We start from the raw sequence: 18,263 nt of genomic DNA on the forward strand, positions 1-18,263 counted from the left end.
ATATACATGGACAACAACAAAATAATAACCAACATTTATATTAAGCTCACTCTGTACTAAGCTTCTTTACAATTATTATCTCATTTGATCCTAACAACCACGGTGGTAAGTATTATTCTTCTCATTTTACACATGATAAAACTGAGGAAAACTGAGAGATTAAGTGACTTATTCTGTATCACACAGCTAGTAACTGTTTAAGACTGGATTTGAACTTAGGTTTTCCTAACTCTAAGTCTGCTCTGTCTTACCAGCTCATGTGACAGACACTCTTCCTTCCCCTATCAACTGAACCTCTTAATAATTCTGCCATAATAATTTTATATACTCGGGTTTCTTCAAACTTGGTTTAAAAACTATTAAGAACTTTCTTTCTGTGTTTTCTGTTCTCTTAGTTATTTAACAGAAATCTTGAAAATGTTAAAATATTTTATCAGATCTATAAGAAAGCTGTGTCTCAATGGAAAATATATGTTTATCTTTTCCATTATTACCAAGGACATGGACTCCTGGTTCCATGCTATTTGTCCTGGTCTGAAATGGTGAGACTACCACTTGTAGTATATAGAACTCAAAGTTCTTCCCAATACAGCATCTCAAGAAAACCATTAGAAAATAGAATACAGAGAACATAAAATATTTTCCATTGTGCCATCCAATTTCTATTCATGCTAGATCTTACCCTTACTTTCCTGGCCTTAAAAATTTGGCCTGACCTTAAATTTCAAATGTGACCCCTTCTGCCTAAATGGTTCTAGTCAGTGAGATCATTATTTAGATTCTGAATATTTCTACTATAAATAAATTTTTGTCTCATTTTTAAGAGGAAAATTCACATTGTCTATAGAAGAAAAATATAATGGGTCTGTTTTCTACCCCCTAAAATACATAAAAACCAAAACCACCATCTGGAAAAACTGTTGCTCTCAAAAATATATCCCCATTTGCTGTTCATGCAAATACAAAGCAAGCTACAAGGTCCAGTATATTAATAAGTGGAACCAGAGGGGAAATTAGGGTCAGGGCATATGGAAGAAAGAAGCAGTTATTAAGTACGCACTGTGCTAAATGCTTTACAATGATCTCACCTGATCCTCACAGTAATACTGCTATTATTATTCTCATTTTACAGTTGAGAAAACTGAGCTAGATAGAGGTTAAATGACTTGCCCAGGGTCACACAGTACCTTATAAGTGTCTGGGATCAGAATAGGAACTTAGATTTTCTTGACTACATGTTCAGGGCTTTATCTACTAGCCCTCTAGCTTTCTCTGGAGCATTTGTAGCATTGCAGGGACATGGGGGGAGGCTGGTGAGGCAGAGCTGAGCCTTACTTCTGATAGCAAAGGGCTGAGCACATACACTAAGCTTGTGTCCCTGTGTACCCGAATATTTCAGGGATGTTACATGTTTCTCTCTGATAACAATAACAATAATCACCATCACCACCCCAACAACTTATATTTATATAGTGTTTTAAATGTTGCAAATCATTTACATAGCATAACAACCCTGTGAGGTAAATGCTATTTTTGTCTTCATCTTTTTTTTTTTTTAGGTTTTTGCAAGGCAAACGGGGTTAAGTGGCTTGCCCAAGGCCACACAGCTAGGTAATTATTAAGTGTCTGAGAACGTATTTGAACCCAGGTCCTCCTGACTCCAGGGTCGGTGCTTTATCCACTATGCCACCTAGCTGCCCCTATTTTTGTCTTCATCTTACAGATGAGAAAGCTGAGGCTGAGAGAGCTCAAGAGACTTGTTCAAGGTCATGCAGTAAGCATCTGAAGCACATTAAAACTCGGGTCTTACTGGATCCACTCCATCATTCTATCCATTGTGTCACCAAGACACCTTCTCTCATAACAAAAAGGGGAGCAAGGACCCCTGACCAAGCAGTTGGGATGAAAGATTAATACAGTTTTCTAAGAAGAGATCCTTGGAATGTATTGAGGTTCTTTTGGAGAAGGATGCCTTAATATTTGTAGGAGTCATGATTTTATTAGTGTTGTTGCTTGCTCTACTGATAAAACTAATAACTTACAGACTTAATAGTTGGTCTTAAGGGGCAGCTAGTTGGTACAGTAGATAGAGCATGGGCCTGGAGTTCAAAACCAGCCTCAGACACTTAAGTTTTACTTAGCTGTGTGACCTTGTGCAAGTAACTTAACTGCATTGCTATGTCAAAAAAAAAAACCCTAAACTAAAAAAATTAGTTGATCTTATAGAATTTTCTAGTAGAATATTACTTGATATGCTGACCAACTTTCATGTGGGGAAACTTTTCTGAACTTGGGCTCATTATTAGATAACAGATATATAGCCCATCCCCAGGCTTGTACTGAAATCTGAAAAACCTTGCCAGACCTTGTATTCTTCTGGTATAGCCTCCGAGAATCAATCAATCACAAAATATTTTTAAGATACCCACTGTAGTTAATTCAGAAACATTTTTAAAGTACCATGTGCCAGTAAAGTGCTAGGTGCTGAGAATACAATTGCAAGAACAATAATTAACTATCTTAAAAGAGTTTATATTCTATTGAGGGAAGAAATAGGTAAGCAAATAATATGTAGAAGAAACTCAAGAGGAGGTATAGGCATCAGCAGTGTGGGGAATCATGAAAAGTTCTCATATAAACATATGTACATACATATAAACATATATATATATTTATATTTATATATGATATTTGAGCTAAACTTTGAAGAAAACTAGGAATTATAAAGAGACAGAATGGAAGAAAGAAGAGGGGAAAGGTTATGTGTGAGCAACAGCAAGGAAGTCAATTGCCATATCTGTAGGGTTTGTGAAAGGGAGTGTTATGTAATAAGAATAGAAAAGGAAGTTACAGCTAGGGTGTAACTTTAAATATCCTTTAGAGGTAATAGGGAGCTACTGGAATTTACTGAACCAGGAAGTGACATGATAAGACCTGTACTTTATAAAAATTACTTTAGAAGTTGTGTGGAAGATGGAATAGAAAGAGGAGAGCTCTAAGGTAAGAAGACCAATTAAGAGGAAATTACAATAAATTAGGCAAGAAGTGATGAGGACCAGATTCAGAAAAAGAAAAAAAACCAAAAAAGCTAAAGGGAAAAATTAGAGTAGGGTCTAAGTAGAAATTATGGGAAGATTAGTATAACAAATAAGAATAAATAAAACTATTACAATTTTCAAAATGTCCAATCTGGTTTAAATCTTTTGCATTTCCTTTTTGATTTGGTGGTCAATTAATCAGATTATGAAAATTCTATTGAATTCAATTCAGTAAAATTAGGCAACTCAATATCTCAGGCCCTGTGCTATGCAATGGGGCTACACATATTTAAAAAATAGTTTCTGCCCTAAAGGAGCTTACATTCTACTGGAGGGTGGAAACAATATGGATAACAATGCAAAAAGATGCAAGGTAATTTTGTTGGATTTTGGATGGAGTTTGCTAACAACTGGAAGAAAGGTGCATGATCATCAATTTACATTTTATATCTATGGATATTTGGTTAAGAAATCAACCAACAAGAGATTGTTAATTCTATTTCATTCAACATAAAGATTAATGTACCTTTCACAAATCACAGAGAATCAAATTGGAATGGAAAAAGATCATATATTTACCATATCCCTTTGGATTGTAAAGAGAGAATATGATGATAAAAAATGAAGATAATCTTTATGCCCTGTGAAACATTGTTTATTTCTTATAATCTTGTTTACTCTTTTCTTGCCTTTTGGATCTGACTTTTTTGGGTGACACCCTGTTCTCTAGTTTTCATTGTAATTTCACACTTGGCCAAAGAACAAGGGAGCTGAACAAAGCTGTTGATATGTAAATAACAGCTTTGAAGATGGAATCTCCAGATTGTTCCTAAAGAGAAAAATTATAGTTGCTTTTTTTGACCAGATAGAAAGAAAAAAAAATACTCCCATATATAACTGCAATTGCTTTCTCAAATCAGAGAGTTCATTGTGCTGGAAGCAGATTCATTTTGAACATGCTAGACTTTGAAGAAAACTGTCCAAACAGCAATAAACTAAAAAGTGAGGTTGTATTCCTAATTCTTGGTCTTTGCTTCAGTCTTATCAATTAGAAACATTTTTATGCATGATCTCTTTTTAAAGCATAGTTTAAATTTAATATAAAAATTATAGATTCAGAAAACCCAAAATAAGTAAACACTTCTTACAGCTATTGCATTTTTGTTTGTTTAAATTAAACTAATAAAATAAAAGACTACTGTGTGTATTGTCAGTCAGAATATCATTATATCACATAGTGGCTATTAGTTTCTGAATTCTTTTCCATTCATAAATAAATTACCTGGAAAATACATTCAAATATTTATCAAGTTCAAAACTAAGTGACATTAAATTTCTTAGTTAACATAATTTATCGAATGACTTCTCTAACTTGGACACAGCAGCCATTTTGGTGTCAAAGGGTTACTACTCTTTGAGAGAAATGATTATTTCTCTCTTGTATTAATAATCAATTATTGAATTAGGGTCAAGGTTTTCCTCCCTTTTTACTTCTTAATTCAGAAAGCAACTTCTGTAGATTACTCATACCACCTTTTATATGCTGGGTTTATAATGAGAGAGAGAACTCAAATCGTTTAAAAGGTAAAGAAATCTTAGTTTAGGTGAATTGATGGATTCTAACCCATTGCATTTTACTCAGGTCTGGGAAAATGTGAATTCTCCCTTTTTGTCAGGTTGGTGATATGAGTATAGATAATCCTCTTTGACCAAAACTGAATGGTCATTAGAATAAGCCCACCTCTCATTATAATATTCATTCTTCTCATTACTTGTTAACCAGTAAGAGTTGATTGCTACCTTCAGGTGTACCCCTTTTCCCAAAGACTTTATACATTTTAAACATTTCACAAGTTACATTTCTTTGATCGTCGAGAGGACAAATATTTTTTTTTCCCATCAGTGATTGATAAAGTTATAATTTAACCAGAAATTCTGTCCCTTGAAAATTTTTACTTGCATCATCTTCATTCCAGACAAGCTTCCTATGCTATTCTGTCACCTGGCTCTGACTTTTATTTTGGAATCAGTACATTGTTCTCATTCTGTCTCATCCTGGGTTCCTTTCACATAGTTAAACCTTTGGAGCTCGTTATGTCCTGCTTTCTAAACTTTGCTATCCTAACACAGTTGACATAAAAACCTTTCCCCCCAATCCTCACACTGTTAATAGCTACAGGGAAGCATACAGTGGGTTAAAATAACAAATAGGAAAGTACAAATTCATAATAGAATTTAACTCCAATCTTTCTGCAAATGTGGTTTGCAACATGGTTTTGATTCTCTTTAACTTGACGCAGGAGGATGGTAGTTCAAATCAAGCTTCAGACATTTGACTCTTATTGTGTGACCTTAGGCAAGTCACTTATCTCTGATTGCCTCACATCCAGGGTCATCCACAGTGGTCCTGATTCATATCTGGTCACTGGACCCAGAGGGCTCTGGAGGAGAAAATGAGGCTGGTGATTTAGCACAGCATCCCCCCTTGCCCATTCAGATCCAATTCATGTGTTTGTCATGACGTTGCCTTCCTGATGTCATGGTATTCTTCAAAAATTAAGGACTAAAACACAAGGATCTATTTTTTTTTCCTTCCAGAGCAGAATTTCTGAACTTGTGTACATTTGTATGTTTAAATATTTTGATAAATATATTTATTATATTATATTTGAATTAAATTGTAATTCTATATGTTTTATTTTATTAAATTAAAAAAAAACATTATTCCAAGTCCAAAAAGGTTTTACCAGATTGTCTTATTCTAAGGAATCCATGACTTGCCTAAATCCACACAGCTAGGTAAATATGTGTCTTGAGGACTGATTTGAACTCAGGTCCTCCTGATTTCAGGGTTAGTGCACTATCTACTGTGCCACCTAGCTGCCCCTCTAAGATCTCTTCTTATCTGACCTCGTTAATTCTCCTGAATTAAATTCACTAACTGCTTATTAAAGTTAGTTTTATCTTTTTGACAAAATATAGTTTCTTCATTACATAACAACATGCTATCATTTGGATTTAGATTTAACAAACATTTAAATGCCTACTATGGGTTAGATACTTTACTAGGTAGGCACTTTACAATATTATCTAATTTTATTCTTACACTTATTTCGGGAGCTAGATACTATTAACATTTCCATTTTTTAGACAAAGAAACTAAGGGAAATAGTCATCAAGTGACTTGTTCAGTGTCACACACCTAGGAAATATATGAGTTCAAATTTAAATTCAACTCTTCCGGAGTCCAAATTTAGGAAATGATCCACTGGGTTACCTAACTATCACTAGGCCCATTTTCTTTTAACAGACCTTTTATCTTGATGGGACTCAAGAAAATGAACTTGATTTCAAGACTAGATTTTGTGAAGGTGAGGAACTAATTGACGTTCTCTTCACCCTTCAAAGTCCATGCAGTTGTATGTTCCATTAAATAACTTTTTTTTCTGAGAGATTAACATCTCTAGTTCTTAGCTCATTTAGGAGTCTGTGATGACTGACAAGTCTGAAAGAATGAAAGTGCTCAGTAATACCGTACCTCTAAAAACAGCTTATTGCTGATGACTGTCTTTTACAATTTCCAACTCCTGATCCCAATATTCTTAATATGGTCCCTAAGAATATTATCACCAAAACCAGGTTAACAATCCTCCAACACATAGTTACAATATAATTTCCACTACAGCAAAGATAGAATCATTCTGTGACCATTTTCTATAGCAAGTTATAAATCAGTACTATGCAAAATATGTGCTCTGATTTTAAGGATTTTATTTTAAGAATCTTTTTTCTTCAGATAATCTGGCAAGATCAATATATAACTTTGTAAGATCAAAAACTGAAAGTGATCTAAGAAACTATCCAGCCCTTTCATTTTACAGATGAGGAGAATGATGACCAGACAAGTTTAGGCAACTTGCCAAGGTCATATAGGAAGTAAACCTCAGAAGTTGGATTTGAACCTATCTTCACTAGCTTGAGTCACTCTTTCTTCCAGACTATCACACTCTAAGTCTAATAAAATGTATTGATACCAACTTATATTATAATAGGGTTTTTCCTTTTGTAGATTCCCTAATTCAATAAAATCAGAGGTCCAGTCTTCATTGTCATGCATATCCTTAATTATCTGATTCACTGTGTAATTATGGATGCTGAGTAAGAACCCAATGGTGAAGATTATAAGTACCAATAACCAAGAGGATATAATACTTTATATATAGTAAGTACTTTGTACCTTTGTTAAGTGGAAGCCATATCTTATACACTCTATATATTGTTAGGCCATTGTGAAATTCATCTTGATGTGATAACCAAATATACTGTCACTTCAACCATGAGAATGTTGGAGGTTGTCACCATGCTGGTGCTATGACTCCAAAGCAGCAAGGCACACCAGAGAGGCATCACACACTTCAGGCCATTAATGAATACTTGGAAATGCACAATATTCCCAAATGCAGGTCTTTCTCAATGCATACATACCTGGATGTTTCTATGTTACTTTACATAGCTACTGTCCTTCACTCACAAACTCACTCAGGGTCAGTCAGATAATCACAGGGTCAAGGAAAGATCACATGCATTCCTATTCCAAGTAGAAATATTGTTGTATTCATTCTCATGAGATGTTAATCAAAGCTATTATGCAAAGTTGTAATAAAGAGACTGAGAAAAGCTTATGTGCATGCTTGCTTGATATGTACCTCTCCCACACCCTTTCAACCAGAGCTTTGATTTAATTGATGTGGTAAACTCTTGGGGAAAAAACTCCCTCTGCCAATACACATGCTCTGTTACTTCTGTACTAGACTCAGAGTTTTTTTTTCAAGATGTTAAGGAGGGCAGCTAGGTGGTGCAATGAACAGAGAGCTGGTCCTGCAGTCAGAAGAACCTGAGTTCAAATATGATCTCATACACTTACTGGCTGTGTGACCCTAGGCAAGTTAGTTAACCCTGTTTGACTCAGTTTCCTCATCTGCAAAATGAGCTGGAAAAGGAAATGTTAAATCACTCCAGTATCTTTGCCAAGAAAACACCAAATGAAGTCACAGAGAGTTAAGCACAACTGAAATGACTAAACAACAGAAACACACATACATATATATTATATATATTGTGCTTTAAGGTTTACAAAGTGTTTTTCACATGTTATCTCAATGTATTTCACTACAGCCATTTGAGGTAGGAGCTATTATTATCAGAGCTATCCTGAGTCCAGGTCTAATGTTCTATCTACTCCCAGAAGTGTCAAACTCAGCCTGCTAAAAACTAGAATGTAGCTGAAACAGATTAAAATGTAATTGGGAGATATTACACTAAATCATTTAGCTTTTTCTGAAAAAAGATTTTTTTTTAAGAAAGGGAAAGAAGTGGAACAGGACATGAGAACTATTTTTTAAATTATATTTTATTTTTTCCCAGTTGAATGTAAAAAATAAATTTAACACTAGCTTTTAAAATATTTTGGTTTCAAAATTCTCTCCCCCCCCAAGATGGTAAGATATAAAACTTTGACAAATATATTTCCGTATTAGTCAACATGAGCACCATTTTCCAAAATTTGAAAGGTCATTATGTGGAAGAAAGGTAGACCTTTTCTTGTTGGTCCCAAATGGTAGAATTTGGAGGAATAGATGTGAGTTGATAAGGGATAATTTTAGATCTGTTGTTCAGAAATGCTTTCCAACAGTTAGGGTATTCCAAAAATGGAATGAGTCACCTCAAGAGGTGGTAGTTTGTCCTTTATTTGAGGTCTTCAAGTAAAGGTTGGTTTAGAACTTGCTTGCTCATTGCATAGGGATGATTCTTCTCAAGTTGGTTGTAGGGAGGAATTATTTGTTCAAGTATTAACTGGACTAGATGGCTGCCAGGGTCACATTTTTTTGGGAAGGCAATGGGGTTAAGTGACTTGCCCAAGGTCACATAGCTAGGAAATTTTAACTCAGGTCCTCTGGATTCCGGGGCCAGTGTTCTATCCAGTGCACCATCTAGCTGCCCACCCCTCAGAGTCATTTCTTGAAAAGCTATGATTCTGTTCCTTTCAACTCTTAAAATCTATGATAATTTTTTAAAAATCCATCTATCCATCCATCCTCCATCCAACAAATATATAAAAGCAATATGCAGAGCACTGGGAAAGATAAAAGACAGTATCCCTAGCCTCATGGAGCTTATGATCTAACATTAATATGATTGACCAAGTAGGGTATATTTATATGTTTAGCACTTTATAAATGATACCATTTGGTGGTATTCTATAGAGGAACATACCTATGAGATAAAAAAAATCAAATTATATGTCTATGGCTCAGGAAAAAGTACATATGGAACCCAAGATTCAAAACAAGATCTCTTCTGACTCCAGATACAAATTCTTTCAGCAGAGCATGGCTCCTTTATTAGATACAGCATAGTATTAGAGTTTATATAATGTACTGGAAAAGCATAAGAACAATTCTTACCTTTGAAGAGTTTTGGTCTTTTGGGGAGGAAATATATAAAATTATTTGATAGCAATGAAAGATACCTTGCAATTCAGTAATACAAGAGCTCAGAGAAGAAATATCTCTGATATTGTAGTAGTTGAAGTAGGATTGATAGAAAGAGTGAGGGGCAGCTAGGTGGCACAGTGGATAAAGCACCAGCCCTGGAGTCAGGAGTAACTGGGTTCAAATCCGGTCTCAGACACTCAATAATTACCTAGCTATGTGGCCTTGGGCAAGCCACTTAACCCCATTTGCCTTGCAAAAAACCTAAAAAAAAATATAAAGTTGATAGAAAGAGTGAAATTTATGTCAGACCTTCAAATAGGTAGGATTTCAAAGGTGGTTTGGAGGGCTAAAGGTAGGAATTTTGGAATGAGAAAAATAACACGATCAGTTGAATATGGAGACAATAAAAAAAGAGTGACTTGGGTGATGGTTATATGACAAAATATTGAAAGAATGCTGGGCCTTAAAGAGGACAGATTCTACTAATGAATGTAATTTTGGAGATGAGAGCAAGTAGTTCTTCAAAAATAATTTTAATAATTTTAAACCCCAAGGTAGAAAAAAATAAAAAATAAAATAAAAAAATAATCATAATGGGCTGTAAGAAAAATAAAGAAGAGATAAAAGGGGAAAAGTTATATAGGAAAAAATTTTTAAAAATAAAAACTGACTGAAAATATTTTAGGAAGTATAAGAACAACTTAAGTGGGAAAAATTCTAGTAGGAATCTTTTTATAATACTGATTAGGGATATAGGATTGGTGTCTACTGCATATCACCTAATTGTATTATGTCAAGCCTTATAATGTTACATATATCACATATATCACTATTATGTTTCCGGGATATATCCCAGTCATTGTAATAATATGATTTATCATAATGAAGCTTGAAAGCAATAATAAAAATTGATCCTAATATGACTAGAGCATTATTGAAGCCAATGTTTCAGGTACTTGTTTGCCTGTCTCCAAAGAAAAAAATATGGAGAGGCAAGAATTTAGAATGAATGAAAAATTTTCTAATTCACAATGAAATGAAAATGCTATGGGCTCAAAGCCAGGAAATATTCTTGGATTGGACTTTGTTCAGCATCCTAAATTTAAACAGCTGCAATTTCTTTTTTTAAGTTCTATCTGATTCAACCTTTCTGAAATGAAAGATTTGCCTTTAGAGTAAAATTGTCATTTCTTCCTAAAGGGGGAACATAATTTGTAGGACTTGTTTATTTTTTAACAATGAAGATTCTCTGTTTGTGGTATATGTTGGCTACGTGTTCATCTTGTAGTAAAGATATAGATAGTTGCCAGTTTATTTGAGATAACACAGACAACTCTCACACATACACATATATACATAAACCATGCATATACTATACTATGGACAGAATTATTCAATGATTCACTGATTATTCATTTCAAGCAAAGTGTAAAATAGAAAGGCATATGGTTGAAATGATCTATGATGCTGTGGAACATAGCCTGAATGGAGGCTAAAGAAAGGAAGGAATTCCTGAGGAACTTTCCCCCAAACCTTTTCAGCTTTCTTTAGTATACTGTTTTTATCCATTAGACTATATACTCCTTGAGGAAGGGAGTGTCCTTTCTCATATTTTTATCTGCAGTGCTTATCCAGGAAAGGACTATAAACTCATTTATACTATAGTCTAAATTATAGATAAGATCAAGTGTTATATTTTTCCTTTAATATTTGTATTTTAATAGAAAGCAGAAAAATGTATCTCTAATTTTGGAATTTCAGACATCACAAGTCTAGGAAGTAAATGTTTTTTCCTGATCTTGAGATGGACCTCCTGGAATTCCTGTAATTAGCTTTGTTGGTGATATCTTATTCCAGGTATACATAAAGATGGTCCTAGAAATAAAATTCAGAGATTTACCTTTGTGTCTTCTGTAGTATTTATTCTAGCAAACCAAACAAATAGACAAGCATCCAATTATAGAATTTGCCCATTAGTACAATATATACATAAATTCATGTATATGCAGTATTTAGACATAGTATCTATCTATCTATCTATCTATCTATCTATCTATCTATCTATCTATCTATCATCTATCATCTATTTCTGTGTCTAAGTTAGAGAATATAAATTGTCAGCAAAATGGGTCCAGAACTGAAGAGAATAAAATTTGAAGGGTGAGAAATATTTATGAAGCAATAGAGAGTAAATAAGTGTTGTGAGGTATGTCAAAATCTAGTCTAAGCTCCTTTCAGCCCTTAGATATAATATATATCATCCAAGGAGTCCTATCTTATAGACCTTCTTCCTTTTGCTGAGATGAATAATAATTATATTAATGACTTTGTAAATGAAATTTGTTAGAAAAGTACATAAAGGAGGCCAGTGAAGAGAGCCAGACTGTGTATAGTGAAAAGTCAGGAAGACTGTGTGTGACCCTGGGTAAGTCACTTACCCTGTTTGCCTCAGTTTCCTCATCTGTAAAACAAGATGGAGAAGGAAATGGCAAAGCACTCCACTATCTTTGCCAAGACATCCCTAAATGGGTCATGAAGAGCTGGACATGACTGAAATGAACAACAATAACAATGTGGTTCTATTTTATAATAATACATTTATAATAATAAATTGCACATTTCTTTGGATACAAGTAATAGGGTATACTTCAGAAGTATGCTTACAGAAAGACATAAAGGTAGGATGTTTAAAGCCTGTGAAATCATAAATATGTGGATTTAGTTATTTAACAAATTGCAGTAGATAAGAAGTAGAAATAATGATCATAATTCACATTAAAAATATTAAAAATTGAATTACTATTGAATTAGGTTACAGAAGTAACATCCTCATTTAACTTGACCAAACAAAATAAGGCATTTTTTGGGAAAGAAAAATTAAGTTCCACTTTATACAATTTCTAGTTTAAAAAAAAAGTACTTTTTACTTCAAGTACTGAACATAATCTTTGACACTTGAGATATTACCAATGTAGATATTCTTTCCCAAAGTTTAGATTATGAATCATTCATAACTTGCTCTTTTTCCATGACCTCACTCATGGATTTTCCCAATGTTTTGGGTATTTTCTTTTAGATCTCTTGCTATTACATGGAGATCAGGCTAGTACAATGGTTGTTTAGTAACTGTTTCCTTTGATCTACTTTTAGTATATGACTAGTCCATCTCTTTTTCCTTTATGTAAATATGTTTTTATATATATGTATGTCTACATAATACATATGTGTATATAATACATATATCCAATATCTTAAGCTACAATGCATAAATTTTCATTGATAATATATATCAGCCTAGTCACACCCACTATGCACTTCTCTACTATCCTTAGGAATCTGCCAGTTTAAATCATTGGAGAAATCTATTCTTTTCAGCCATAGAAGGTTGTCATAAAAATATTGATATTGAATGGATTAGCCTTTATTTTGGGTTATTAAACTGCTAACCAAAATTTCCTCTATGCCTGATCTTTTTCTCTTGATGAATTCTGGACCTAGTTAATTGTATATGGCAGTATCTGTCCAGGAAAAATGTATTAAGGTACTAACTCAATGAGCTGCAGTCCAATTTCATGTAATAGTTGTATAATATGAATTCTTCAGATGGGAAATGGAGTCCCCACAATAGGAGATCCTTACAAAGATCCAGCCCCAAACCAAAAGTAAGAAAAAATCATAATTCACCATTGAAGCCATTTGTTCATTTATTGCTAGGGGAATGTGGCCATGAGTTGGTTAATTAATTAATTAACCTCAGCTATTTTATGCAAATTGCTAATTACTTCAGAGAAGAACAGGGGGAGATGGAATTATGACTTATGAAGGATTGTGGAAGGAAATAAACCTACTAAGGTATTACTTGCTGTGTAGGCTTGAATAGTCCTTTTTTTCCCCCACTAAAAGGCAGGGAAACTTTCCTTATGGTTTGATTGGTTCAAAGGGATTAAGTTCTAGCCCTTGGCAGTCTTTCCAGTTACCTCAGGCATAAAAAGGTCAACTCACAAGGAATCAGTGTATTTTAAAATTGGCAGATAATAAATTCTAATGTGAATCATCACACCCCACACACCCTGTTAAATAAGCCATTTCCATATGAAGATGGGAGATGGGGGATGCCTTCCTGAATCAGCCTTATAACCTTGCTGAGTAATCTCTTCAAGCTATAGTTAAGTATTATTTTCTTAACTATTATTCAGTCATTTTAGTCATGTCTGACTGTTCATGACCCCATTTGGGATTTTCTTGGCAAAGATACTGGAGTGGGTTGTCATTTCCTGCTCTAGCTTCATTTTGCAGATGAGGGACTGAGGCAAATAGAATTAAGCTATTTAGCCAGACTAGGGTCTCACAGTAAGTATCTGAGACTGATTTGAACTCACAAAGATGAATCTTCCTGACTTTAAGTCCAGTCCACTGTACCAACTAACTGCTCTTCTTATTTGTTAGATAGTTTTAAAGAAGTTTTAAGGAAAGAAATTTTGAAAGAAAGAAAAAAATTTCTAGGCGGAGGTATCAGTTCAGTTCAGAAGGAAATTGATGCTTTTCTTTAGAAGATTCTCTAAAGGGCAGTAGAAAGGTGCATCTTGCTTGTGATTAGATTGGTACATATCCGTGAAAATTTCTGCAGTATAGCCTAAGATATTGGATACATACATGTATGTATGTATGTGTTGTGTGTGGGGGGTGAGGCAATGGGGTTAAGTGACTTACCCAAGGTCACAAAGCTAGGTAATTATTAAGTGTCTGATGATGAATTTGAACTCAGGTCCTCCTGAGTTCCAGGACCAGTACTATATCCACTGCACCTCCTAGCTGCCCTGGATATGTATATATATATATATATATATATATATATATATATATATATATATGCATATATATATGTATATATATATATAATTAATATATAGATACATGTACATATATTTCCATCAGAAAGTGCAATTAAAAAAAGGATAGTGAAAAATTTAGAAGTTGATGATAAACTGCTTGAATCTATTTGTTACTAATTTAAAATTAATTAAGGGTGATAGTGAAGGTCACCATTAAAGTCATTAAAGAAATAACCAAGAATTTCTGAAGAGACATTTGTGCCTCAGGAATTTTAAAGAATATAAAAAAAAATTGTGTTGGCTTAAAGTTTCCATGATTTTATCTGTTTTAATAAAGCAATATATTTAACCTTGAAAATTCCTGGTTATAAATCTATATTTGTTAAGTCAAGTGGGGATGGAAATAGAATGGAACCTTAAGCTCTTGGGATTAAAAAAAAATTAAACCCATTTCTTGGGCTGTTGTGACTTTCTATCACCAGTGGCACTGTATTTAAAATGCTGTAAAAATGAAGGATTTAAATTCAGTTATGTGTGTAAAATGCAGAAATATACACCAAGTGACAAATAAACCCATGCACAGTGTGGTTTTTGCAAGGCAAGGGAGTTAAGTGATTGCTCAAGGTCACACACCTAGGTAATTATTAAGTGTCTGAGGTCCCATTTGAACTCAGATCCTTCTGACATCAGTGCTCTATCCACTGCCCCACCTAGTTGCCCTAGGGTGTAGTTTTTATTAATGGAGGTTGTTGATGGATGGTTTAGTAACTTTGTCCAACCTGAAAGAGGTGCAGAGAGATACTGGTTGATAGAGAGCTCTCCCACTACCTCTTCATCATTCCCCATTCATCATTTCCCCCTCCCTGCTCCCTCCCCCCACCCAATAACTATCATGTATCAGTTTCTTCTCAGTGCACCAAAACTTTCTCAAAAACTTTAACCCAAATCTCTCTCTCACTGAATAGTCAATAATAGATCCCAACCCAAGCCTCACTGGCTCATTGTTTGTATTTTTATGGCTCAGAGTGAGTGTAAATAGTAAGCAATAGTTTCTATTTTGACCACAGTCTCTGATAAGCTACCCATTCAGATTGATTTTTTTGTGAAGGCAGATTAGACTATTTTACCTCAATTCTTGCCTTGCCTTTAATTAATGAATGGGTATTGCCTCCAGTTAAAGATCCATCTGGGAAAGACCTTAGCTTAAAAAGACTAAGGTCTCCCACTTCATCAAGGTCATTGTTAGTCTCTTAGCTACAGCCCTATGTCTTGCCATTAGAATCCAATCACTTTGGAAGAGAGAGTGAGATTGATGTCTTGGCACAACCCTGTTTCACTTAAATCCAATTAGTTTGTAAGTCAAGACATCACACTCCTGATGTCATTGGTTAGACAATATTGGTCCCCTAAGCAATTACACATTTGTAGTTTCTGGCATTTGGTTCATTTATTCATAGTGCTGTGAGTTCTATTTGTCCTGACCTTTGGTTGGGTGCAATGTAGTGTAACGTCTGATTACTCTAAAGGCTAGAGTTCCCTTAGGAAGGTTACTGAATTTTATATCCTGTTGAGGACTAAAGGACATTAATTAAACCATAAGGACATGGGTGGCTTGTGAAGAAAAAAAGTCTGCTCATAAAGCAGTCATTTCAAGATCCCCATCTGAGGTAGATTTCTGGAGTCCTCCAGTAGACATATAAAGAGAACTGGGAGAGGAGGAGGGGAAGTGGTCACAATAGAAAAGAAGGAACCAACTAATTCAATTCAATTCAACATTATTAAATGTCTCTACAGTGTGCAAAATTCCATATTAGTCCCCAATGGGAATAGGGACTAGACTTTTGATTTCACTAGTGTAGGAAATTCCTGAAAGGAACTTCTTTTTTTTTTTTTAATCAATATGCACCTTCTCAATTTAGTGTCTTGAAGAGGTCTCTAAGGAACTAAGAGATTAAGTGATCTACTCAGGGTCTCAACGTCAATATGTGTCTATCACTGATAGGATATGGATTCAAGTTGGGCTCTGAGGTCAGTCCTCTATCTTATATTAGACTACACTGCCTCTAATTGCTGATGATGCTTGGGTAATTCTCCAACCCATATCAGGGCTGTACCTTTTAATTATATGATCTTTATTTCTCAAACTCATTTATTAGTTACTATTAATTAATCTGGTATCCTCCTTAGGGCTTGATTCTACCATGACTTCCAAAGTTGTCACTCTATAAAGGCAATTATTTTATTAACTTGTCATTTTCAGATAACTTGTATTCTAATTATCTAGTAGGTACAGGAAGTTTCCTAAGTACATCTTAATACAGTAAGAAGCACTTACTCCACAATTAAATTGAAAAATCAAAATAAAACAAATTTTAACTGGTGTAGAAAACATTTGTCTCTGTACAATTTGTATTAATTAATGCAATCTCACTAGACATGTTTATAAGCCATGAAGGTGTAACCTCAGCTCCATATTAACTATGTTGTGGCCAAGATTTTCAACTCGAAGAAGCAATTGATTTTGCTTATTAGGAGCTTTCTCCATCTCTCCCTGGAAATAATCAAAGATTATTAATCATATCCAGCTAGCTGTTCTTTGGAAAGCTAAAAGTATCACTGCTGATTTGATTCAGGAATTATTTATACCTCAACTGTAACCTAAATTTTAACTGGAGAGAAGTTGAAAGTTTAATCATGATCTGAGGCTTTCTTGGGCTTCTATAGAATTCATTCATGAGTTTATAAAATGTTCAGCAGAATTCCCAAAGGTTCTGATAAAAGATATGTATATTTGTATTTCATAATTCATCTTTGGACATGAATTTTTAATGTTTTTAGATGTTTGAATGACTAAATACATAAAGCCATAAGACTACAAATAGAAAACATATTCCAAATTCTGAATAACTATAGAATTTGATTTAACCAAATACACACATATTATATGTAGATAAATATACACAATACAAATATAAATATATGAACATAAACAAATATATGTATATTATATACACACATCAGTCAACAAGCATTTATTAAATACTAAATTACTGGGAACTATGCTAAGATATGAGAATAAAAAGAAAACAAAAGTAGCTCTTTTCCTCAAAGAACCCCGACTCTTTCTCTCCCTCTCTCTTTTATTTTAGCAAGGCAATGGGGTTAAGTGACTTGTCCAAGGTCAAATAGCTAGGTAATTTTTATTTGTCTGAGGTTGGATTTGAACTCAAATTCTCCTGACTCCAGGGTCTATCTACTACACCACCTAGCTGCCCCTAAGAGCTGCCATTCTAATGTGGAAAACAATATTATAAACAAATAAACATATATAAGATACATATAGAATAGACCTTTGGTTGAAAGGCATTGGTACCTGAGAGGACTGGCAAAAGCCTCTTGTAGAAGTTGGCATTGAGGTGACTTTTAAAAAAATTATTTATGGGAATGGGGGTTAAGTGACTTGCCCAAGGTCAAACAGCTAGGCAATTATTAAGTGTATGAGGTCAAATTTGAACTCAGGACCTCCTGACTCTAGGGCTACTGCTCTATCCATAGCTAGTTCTATCCTTAACTATCTACCTAGCTACCCCCTGAGGTAACTCTTGAAGAAATCATGTATTTTAAAAGGAGGTGAGGAAATTTCACAGATCTCTCTCTTTGTCTCTGTCTCTGTCTCTGTCTCTGTCTCTGTCTCTGTCTCTCTCTCTCTCTCTCTCTGTTTCTCTCTCTTCATCTTGAGTTCAAATCTAGTCTCAATAACTAGCTAGGCAACTCACTTAACACTCTTTGTTTCAGTTTCCTCATCTGTAAAATGAGCTGGAGAAGAAAATAATCAAAACACTCCAGTATCTTTCCCAAGAAAACTCCAAATAGAGTAATGAAGAACTGGACATGACTGA

The 18,263-nt window shown here is 34.3% G+C and overlaps 1 protein-coding gene and 1 long non-coding RNA gene across 2 annotated transcripts in view; one reads left to right on the forward strand and one right to left on the reverse strand.

Annotated features, from left to right (window-relative positions):
• LOC141503179 (potassium voltage-gated channel subfamily B member 2) overlaps positions 1–18,263 on the reverse strand; it is a 496,486-nt gene that overhangs the window by 230,349 nt on the left and 247,874 nt on the right. The gene's annotated exons all lie outside the window — the stretch shown is intronic.
• Positions 2,962–18,263, forward strand: part of LOC141503180 (uncharacterized) — a 122,989-nt gene continuing 107,687 nt past the window's right edge. The window contains exon 1 of the long non-coding RNA XR_012472780.1: positions 2,962–3,000. This is a non-coding gene — a long non-coding RNA (uncharacterized LOC141503180). The remainder of the gene's footprint in view (positions 3,001–18,263) is intronic.

This window comes from Macrotis lagotis, chromosome X (assembly GCF_037893015.1).
Source record: "Macrotis lagotis isolate mMagLag1 chromosome X, bilby.v1.9.chrom.fasta, whole genome shotgun sequence".
In the NCBI taxonomy this organism is placed as follows: Eukaryota; Metazoa; Chordata; class Mammalia; order Peramelemorphia; family Peramelidae; genus Macrotis; species Macrotis lagotis.